We start from the raw sequence: 10,014 nt of genomic DNA, 5'->3' as shown, positions 1-10,014 counted from the left end.
ACGTATTTGTACTTTCTTACATATATTTTTTAGTTAAAATACTTCAGGCCTCAAGTATTTTATGCAAAAAAAATAATCCCTGTCAATTTTCATCACATACAAAAAATTTCAGGAGTGAAAATGTAACACCCAATACACAAAGACCAAATTACCCTTTGCCTAATGCCTACCTTTTCTTATGACTACCTTCAGCAGTTTGTTTTGTTTCAATAACAGTGCTACGTAGGGATGTTTCTGCATAAGAGCAAAACAGAAAGCACACAATATTACAATTCGGTCCCTCCACTTTTCCTTTGGCAAGAGGATTAAAAGTGCATTGATCTGGGTGGTAACTACAGCTGTATGTGGCTTGGTGCTGTGCATATTATACGGTTAGTATCTCCTCCAATTATTAATTTATTCTTAGAAGAAACATTTTCACTTATGATCAAATGCAATTAGGAGTAGAACCTACTTTTAGTCATTTAGAAGGTTGATGTCCCTGGTTTCCCATGCAAGTAGGTATGATGGGCACTGCCAAAAAAATTAGCTTACATGGCAAAAATTACTATTCTAGCTTTGCATTTTGTATACTTATAATAGGATTGATGAATGAGATGTTTCTAGGCTTTGACATAATCTGACTGTGGTTTGTACACTAAATGCTGTTCGTTAATTTTTTTCATAATTGTGCATTGCAATATGCATGTAGTTACAATGAGTTACAATTTTTTTGTTACTTGCTGCAGGCTCAAAGGGTGATAAAGCAACAGTTTCTGCTATAAATTACACTGATATTCCACATACTCAGGTAAGAAAAGGTATTTGTTTTTAATCTATCTATTTTTTAGGGTACATAAGTTTTTTATTTTTCATTTTCTAATATAGATTCTATTATATTATTTTTTGATTAAAAATTCACTTTTGTGAATATTCGTTTAAAATATCCAAGCCTTTTTAACTTAACATTAAAAACAATCAAAAGCCTAACATATATTGTACATACTTTACAATAAATACATATAACATATAGCTCAACAGAATGAGATTAAAAAGAATGTCATCCAAAAAGCTTCTTGCTACTCTACAAGCAATACATATAACACCTGCACCTCTTCTTTTCTAACAGATCCATCATGTTCACCCTTTAACAGGATTCATACAAATCAATTCAATCATATTATAACAAAAACAATAATTAATCTATAACTAAACTTATTACAGATTCTAAAAACAACCTTGAGAAACAGAGAGTTTACCTGTGATGAAAATTTTATAACAAAAACAATAATTACTCACCCTTTCACAGGATTCATACAAATCAATTCAATCATCTTTAAATAATAATAAAATGATAATTAATCGACTTGTGATGAAAATTTTACTAACCTCAATCTCCCACATTAAATCAGGAATGGAAACACCACTATAAATTAACCAACAAACATAAATATTTATACATTTGTAGAAACATCAACTCATTAACCAACAAAGACAGAAGAGAAAGAAAGAAAGAAAAAAACAACATAGAACAGCCATACCTATAGGAAGTTCTTATGCAGTATTAATCACAATTAACATCAAACATAAATATCTATACATTTTTAGAATGTAACTGTCAACTGACAGTTAATACCTAATTTTAAACAGATTGACCACCCAAGGGTAAAAAGGTCAAACCCATAAATTATGAAATAACGGGTTTGCAGGTGGTTTTGTGCTGGACACCTGTTTAGCCCATTTCTAACTTTAAAATTTCTTCAAAAAAGATCATATTCAAAATTTTAAAAGTATTTCTAATTTTCAAATTTCTATAAAAGTTCATAAAATTTTATAACAAACACATAAAAATATTGAAACAAGCTGAAAAAATAACTGGATGCTGAAAAAGTAAATGATAACCTATACAGTTTTGTTCCCTGCTTCAGTTTTGTCACTGTACAGTTTTGGCCCCTGTATAATTTTTTTGTCCCTGTATAGTTTTGGCCCTGTACAGTTTTGTTTTTGCATAGTTTTTGTCCCTAAACATGCGTAATCATTATTGCTTTAAATGGTAAATAATTATGTAGGTTGGCAACAAATGTTTAATGGATAAATCATGGATTTCCTCTAGTAGATTATCAAATGCACATGATGAAGGTGTGAATGCTTTTCTAGAGTTTGCACAAACTAATAATCTAAAGTTAGATGTTATTCCATGCCCTTGTGTAAATTGCATCAATTTGTGTCACCACTCAATTGACAATGTCCGTTATCATTTGTTTGCCCACGGCTTCGATGAGAATTATAAGATTTGGTCTTTCCATGGAGAAAAACAACCCAATAGTGATTCTAGATGCCCTAACAATTCCATTCCTCCTGATTCTATTTATACAAAGGATATGCTTCATGATGCCTTCAAATACGTAGACGATGAACCTGATTCGTTGAAATCACTTCTTGAAGAGTGTGATAAGCCACTTTATGTAGGGTCAAAGTATAATGCACTTAGTGGATTATTGAAATTCCAACATTTGAAGGGTCAATTTGGATGGTCTGATGCTAGTTTTGATGCTTTGTTGTCTGTCCTAAAAGATATCTTACCATCAAACAATACCATCCCTAGCTCGATATATGAGTCCAAGAAGTTGCTAAAAGGAGTAGGTCTACAATATGAGAAGATTCATGCATGTGAAAATGATTGTGTTCTATTCTGGAAAGAACATAAAGATGCTTCTCATTGTCCAACTTGTGGCACTTCTCGTTGGAAGAAGAATTCCAAAAACGTACCTTCAAAAGTTTTGTGGTATTTTCCTATCATCCCTAGATTTAGAAGAATGTTTTCAATACCACAAATTACTCATGACTTAACTTGGCATGCACAAGGTCGGGTCAATAGTGGGAAGCTTACTCATCCTCGCGATACCCCTTCTTAGAAGCTTGTTGATAACACGTGGAAAGAATTCGGACAGGAAAAACGAAATTTAGATTAGCCTTGTCTGTTGATGGTATCAATCCACACAAGTCATTAAGTTCCAAGCATAGTTGTTGGCCAGTTATCCTAATAACATATAATCTACCCCCTTATTTGTGTATGTCAAGAAAATTCATGATGTTGACTCTGTTGATATCCGGGCCAAACCAACCTGGTAACAATATTGATGTCTACTTGGCACCATTGATAGAAGATCTAAAGCTCTTGTGGGAAACTGGCGTTGAGACTTTTGATTCTCATAAGAAAGAATACTTCAATTTAAGAGCAATATTACTTTGGACTATAAGTAATTTTCCCGCGTATGGTAATCTTTCGGGGTGTGTTACCAAAGGTTATTATGCTTGTCCAATATGTTCAAAGAATACTTGTTCACAATGGTTGCCAAAGTCCAAAAAAGTATGCTTCCTTGGGCATAGAAGATTCCTACCACTTGAACATCCTTTTCGCAAAAGAAAAAAACATTTCAACAATCAACAGGAGCACGATTTTATGCCACAACCATCATCAGGTGAAGAGATTTATGACTATCTGGCAGGATTTGAGACTACATGGGGTAAGAAGATAAAGCCAAAGAAGGTAGTATCAAAGAAGGTAGGATCAAAGAAGATAAAGTTAAAGAAGATAAAGTCAAGGAAGGGAGTGTCAAAGAAGGAAACGCCAAAGAAGGAGAAGACAAAGAAGAAAAAAGAAAGTATCGACGAGAGATCTAAATTTTGGCATAAAAAGTCGATTTTTTTTGAACTTGAATATTGGAAGAAGTTGCCTGTTCGGCATCAGTTAGATCTCATGCACATAGAAAAAAATGTGACCGAGAGTGTTTATGGGACAGCGTTGAATTTGCCTCACAAGACGAAGGATGGATTAAAAGCACGACAAGATCTTGAAGCGTTGGGCATCAAGACTGAATTACAACCTGAACCAAAAGGGGATCGACATTGGCTTCCGCCTGCCAAGTACACATTGAATTCTGCAGAGAAACATCTATTTTATGAAACCCTGTCTAACATAAAAGTTCCTTATGGGTATTGCTCTAATTTCAAGAATCTCGTGTCGGATGATGTTTCAAAGATGAATGGTTTGAAGTCTAATGATTGCCATGTACTAATGCAACAACTTCTTCCATTTGCAATCAAAGGGGTGTTAGATGTGAAGGTGCGGAGAACAATCCTAAGCCTGTGTCATTTTTTCAATGAGTTGTGTAGTAAAGTTGTTGATGTTAGTAAGCTAGGCAAGTTGCAAAGTGACATCGTATTAACATTATGTTTGTTAGAGAAGTACTTTCCTCCTTCATGTTTCGATGTCATGACTCACTTGATGGTGCATTTAGTTAGAGAGGTGAGGTTGTGTGGCCCGGTTCATTTTAGGTGGATGTATCCATTTGAGAGATACATGAAAACACTTAAAGGGTATGTAAGAAATCATCATCGACCCGAGGGTTGCATTGCAGAGTGTTATGTGGCAGAGGAGGCCTTAGAATTTTGTTCAGACTACTTAAAAAACAAGAAATCAATTGGCAATCCTCATGAGCGTGTTGATGAAAGAATCCGCAGCGGCAAGCCTTTATCAAAGGCTACAATTGATGTTGTAGATGCTCAGTTACTTGATCAAGCTCATCTTTACGTATTACGAAACACTGCTGTTGTGGAGCCGTATATAGAGTAAGAATTACATGAAACTGTATACTCTTATACCATTATCTATCATATAAAACATTCTTTTAACTTGTAATACACTTCAGGCAACATATGTTGGAATTGAAGGATCTGAACCCCCGTCATGCTCGCAAGAGTACATGGTTGCAGAGCCAACATAGTCGGACATTTATTAGTTGGTTTAAGAAAGAGGTTTGTTTTTAAAATAAGATAGTTAGAATTACAATATTTTTAATTATTTTTTTTGAATTACATTAATTATATATTTTTCTATTAGGTTGGAAAACGTTTGGCTAACGGGGAAGATATTTGTGATGATGTTCGTTGGTTGGCCAAAGGGCCTAATTTTGCTGTTACTAAATATAGCGGTTTTGCCATAAATGAATATCATTTTCATACAACATCTCGAGATGAGTCTAGAACAACTCAATGTAGTGGAGTGTCTTTAGTTGCACATACCATGCAGATTGCTAGTGCAAAAGACTCCAATCCTGTGTATGGTGCTGTAACTTACTTCGGCCGTATAAAGGAGATATGGGATCTTAATTATCACATGTTTAGTATTCCTGTATTCATGTGTGATTGGGTTGATAGTCGTGGAGTAAAAAAGGATGATTTAAGATTCACGGTAGTTAACTTTGATAGGCTTGGTCAAAAGTCTGAACCCTTCGTATTAGCTAGTCAAGTCAAACAGGTTTTTTATGTTCAAGATCAACAAGATGAGAATTTGCATGTTGTTGGATTCACACCTCATAGGATGTACAAGTATGGATCAAATGGTGAAACTGATGATATGTTGGAATTTGATGTTACTTTTGATTTAACACAAGACTCCGCTTTATTAGACCTTGATGATGATTTTTTGTGTACGCGTCCGGATGGCGAGGGCATATTAGTTTAAATATTTTTTTTCCAGAATAATAAAGTTTTTGGTATGTTTTTATTTCAGATTTTGAATGTGATTAATCAATGTCCAACTGCAACAAATAACAACGTACTTAATTTAATTTGAATCTTGTTGAAACAGGTTGTGTTTTTGTGACATGGAATCAGATTCAGCTTCTGATCACGAGGACTCCAAACAAAGAGGTCCGACAACAAAGACAAAAGCTAATAAAGTGAAGCTTGTAATAACTTACAATAAAAAAGGTGTCCCGGTTGGAAAGGAAGCCACAAAATTGTCTATTTTTGAGGGTTTGGTTGCAAGAACAATGGTTCCCATAACATATGACTCGTGGCTGGAAGTTGGTGAGGAAGTAAGGGAAGGATTATGGCAATATGTTTTGGTAAGTCTCTGTTTTCTTCCTGTTATTACCTTTGTTCAGATATGTTTTTGTCCCTGTTTTTGTCCCTGTTCAGATTTGTTTTTGAACCAACCTTTTTTTTATGTTTCAGGAAAAGTTTGTAGTTGACCCAAAGAGCCGGAAGCAAATTCTCCAATCGATCGGGAAGAAGTGGAGAAACTTCAAGCATTATCTATATGCCAAGTTCATTAAGAACCGAAGTAAAGATCCCAAGGCAAATCTATTCAAACCTCCGAAAGATTATCCGTTTATAAAGAAAGAAGATTGGAAAGTTTTTGTATCCTATAGAGTTACAAAGAAGTGGGAGGTTTGTTAAACTTTTCTTATATGCATTTTTAGTTACAATTTTAATGTTTGTATTTATAATTTTAATGTTTCTAATGCAGGAGAAAAGTATGAAAGCTAAAAATACTCGTGCACATCATAAATACAATCATCGTTTGAGCAGAAAAGGATATGCTGGACTCATTAATGACATTGTATGATTCCCACTGAATATTGATTATTTTATTTGTATATATTTATGTTAATTGATTTTGTTATTCTTGATAATTTAGATGCAAGAAACCGGCAAGACGGAAGAGGAGATTGATAGGATAGTGCTGTGGAAAAAAGCAAGAGAGTTGAAGACAGGAGGATACGATGCAGATGTGAAGACGATTGTTGATAAAATTGTAAGTTTCATTAATTCCCAAATATATAAAAAAAACATAACATTTGTCCCATTTTATTTTTTTTACAGGATGAGCTTCAGAAATCGGGAAGCTTTGGAGAGGTTACATGTGGAACACATGATGTGCTTACAGAGGCGTTGGGTACTCAGGAACAACGTGGGCGTGTACGAGGGATGGGTAGATTTATAACGCCACAGCAATACTTTTATTTACCCAAGAATGTTAAGTATTACTTGGAGATTGAGAACGAGAGGGTGGATAAACGAATAAACAAACTTGAAGATGACTTGGAGAAACTAAAAAGAGGTGTACTTAATGTTTCTGAAGCTGCAAGTTGCCAAATAGGGGGCGTCATTGAAGATTTTGAAAAACAACCACAGAATGAATCACTTGTAAGTCCTTGAAGACAATTATGAAAAATATATTTAAATAATTTTCTTTTTCTACAAACTAACATACTATATTTTGCAGGATAATTCATGTCTTCTTGCGGTTGAATTTGCTGCAAATGTGGTTGCTAAAGGAACCATAATGAAAGCATCGGGTATTTTGAGATATATTTGCATTATTATTATTTATATATTTTCATTTATTTAGAAGATTGAATCTTAATTATTTTTTATGTTTATGTAACAGATGAAAACATTGAAGTTATGATTGAAACAATTTTGCAAGGAGAAGCTTTAGTACCCTTTCCACTTGAAGAGGAGTTCATTGTGAAGGTCAAAGATGCACTGGGACACATACTAAGCTGGCCAAGACACTTAGTTATTCGATGCTCTGACCTGGTAATACTATTTGAACATATTTTCCCTTGGTTATCTTAATTTTTCTGATATTTGAGTGAGTTCTTAATTTTTTTGGTAATACTATTTGTATTTTTGATTGCATTTGTAGGGAAAAGTGGTGGTGAAATCTGTGAAAAAGCATGCAACACCAGTGAAGAAAGCTGCAACACCAGTGAATGAAGATGTAACACCAGTGAAGGAAGATGCAACACCTCCAAAAGAAGAAATAGGAAGTAATAAGAAAGAAAAACAACCATGTGATATGGAAGGAGGGAATGATGTGGAAGAAGTACTGATTGGGATAGAAAAGAAGATTAAAAAGGAGAAACAAAATGTGACCGTTCAGAGAAGGTGGACCAGAGCACAGATGAAGACAAGGATAAGGATTGAGATCAGTAGTATTTTGAAAATGACTGCAATGATGGCTGATGGACAAGTTACAAAGGTTGATTCTATAAGAGTGCAGAGTGAGAATGATCTTTTTGGGTACGATAGTTATACGTACTTAACTTGGGATGATTTTGAAGCAGTTCTTACAATGGATGAGCTGACTGGTGCTGTTATTGTGTCTTATATGATGTAAGTGCAAGAAATTTAATTTAAATAACAATGTGTCTTAAAAAAATGTTTAATGAATTTAGTGTTTGTATGATAACAGGGTGTTGTTTAACAAATTGAAGTATGGCTCCCCAGAAAGAGACCATGGAATTTGCTTTGTGAACCTGGCAGTAATCTCACCAAGTACGCGTAAAGGGAAATCTAAGAATGTTGACGATGCAAGCAGAGGTTTAGCAGATCGATTGTCTAAAAGAAAGGGCAATGACATCATCTTTATGCCCTACAATCCTGGGTATTGTTATTTGACATTTTATTTTTAAAATGACTGCAATTATGTTATTTGACATTTTATTTTTTTTTGTGGTTTTTGTAGAAGACATTGGGTATTGGGTGTACTAGACATGAAATCGGATACTTGCTATTATCTTGATTCCTTGAGCTCTGGCAATTTCAATATGCAGTTGAAGCAAATTGTTGATTCGTAAGTAATATAAATTATCAAAACACTTGATGTGAGTACAATAAACACATATTTGTTAATGTTTTTTTTATAGGGCAATGGTTTTGTACACTACACAAAGTGGATCCAACAAAAGGGTTAAACTAAATTGGGTTAATGTTACGGTCAGCACTTAATTCCTTATTGAAATTGTAGTTTTAACTTTATTTTTTGGATCAATGGAAATGATCATTTTATATGTAACTTTGTAGTGTCCAGTTCAGCCCGGATCTACCGAATGTGGCTACTACATGCTAAGGTTCATGAAGGAGATAGTGGAAGAAGGAATTGAAGTGTTGGTCAAAGACAATGTAAGGATATAGCATTCTACTTTCATTACTATAATTTATGGCATCCTTACTGTTAAAATATTGCAACTTACTGTTACAGAATATTTTAATATGCTATTTTTTATTAATAAAAACAATATGCAAATGTTTTCACAGATCGGGGATGGAAAAACTGAGTACACAACTGCTGATATCGATGAGATACGTGAAGAATGGTCAACGTTTGTTACAGGCTTCATTTATCAATGACATGTATGGTCTTTTGACAATGTATCCGCAAAACAATGTTATGGTTAACCACTAATGCTAGGTATGGTCTTTTGACATGTGTAATGCTAGGTAGTCTTTTGAGACACATGTACAATTTTTTGCTAACTTTTAGTAATGTTACTTAAGGTAACATGTAGTTACAACTTAGGTAATTCAACATATATGTAAAGTTTTGGTATATTTGACGTTTAGATGAAAATGAATGTTTTGGTATATTTTTCATTTATTATGTGTATTCACGTTGTAAATGTGTGTTGTAAATGCACGTCGTAAAAACGTCGTAAAGGCGCGTAGTAAAAACGAGAGACGTAAGGTTACGACATGCGAATGAGCGTCGTCTTCCTTTATGACATGGCCTTCCTTGACGCGCATTGCGTATCATAAGAGCGCGTCGTCTCTAGACGACGCGCATTTGAGCGACATCTTCGTTTATGACATGGCCTTCCTTGACGCGCATTGCGTATCATAAAAGCGCGTCGTCTATAGATGACGCGCATTTGCACGTCGTCTATCTTTATGACATGGCCTTCCTTGACGCCCATTGCGTATCATAAGGGCGCGTCCTCTCTAGATGACGCGCATTTGCACGTCGTCTATCTTTATGACACGGCCTTCCTTGACGCGCATTGCGTATCATTCGAGAGCGTCGTAAATGCGCGTCGTAAATGCGCGTCGTCTATCTTGATGACATGGCCTTCCTTGACACGCATTTGCGCATCGTCTGAGCCTTTTACAACGCGCAATGAGCGTCGTAAAAGGCCTTTTTTCTAGTAGTGATGGTATTCCATGGAGGTTTAATCCATGGAGCCTATGTAACATGAAAGGACATGGGCATTAGGGTTTTCATGGATGTAGCCCTAGACTTTGCCACATTATAAAAGGACTCCCTTAGCACCCAAAATTGACTACTAGAGTTCTTGGAGTTTATTAGAGCCGATGTTGGAGTTAGCAACATCTCTCTCAAATTCTCCTTTGTCCTAGGTGTGTTGTCAACCGTTTGAGGCATCACACTTGGGGTGATAAGTT

The 10,014-nt window shown here is 35.0% G+C and overlaps 1 long non-coding RNA gene and 1 pseudogene across 1 annotated transcript; both read left to right on the top strand.

Annotated features, from left to right (window-relative positions):
- Positions 1–641: 641 nt before the first annotated feature.
- LOC145098920 (uncharacterized) lies at positions 642–5,727 on the top strand (annotated as a pseudogene).
- Positions 5,728–8,301: 2,574 nt separating this feature from the next.
- Positions 8,302–8,739, top strand: LOC145100397 (uncharacterized). The gene is made up of 3 exons (XR_013705013.1): positions 8,302–8,410; positions 8,484–8,553; positions 8,641–8,739. It is a non-coding gene; the product is annotated as an uncharacterized LOC145100397 (long non-coding RNA).
- Positions 8,740–10,014: the final 1,275 nt, after the last annotated feature.

The sequence above is a fragment of the Lactuca serriola genome, chromosome 4, assembly GCF_051521515.1.
Source record: "Lactuca serriola cultivar US96UC23 chromosome 4, Lser_US96UC23_V15, whole genome shotgun sequence".
Classification (NCBI taxonomy): domain Eukaryota; kingdom Viridiplantae; phylum Streptophyta; class Magnoliopsida; order Asterales; family Asteraceae; genus Lactuca; species Lactuca serriola.
This window is presented reverse-complemented; position numbering and strand designations above follow the sequence as displayed.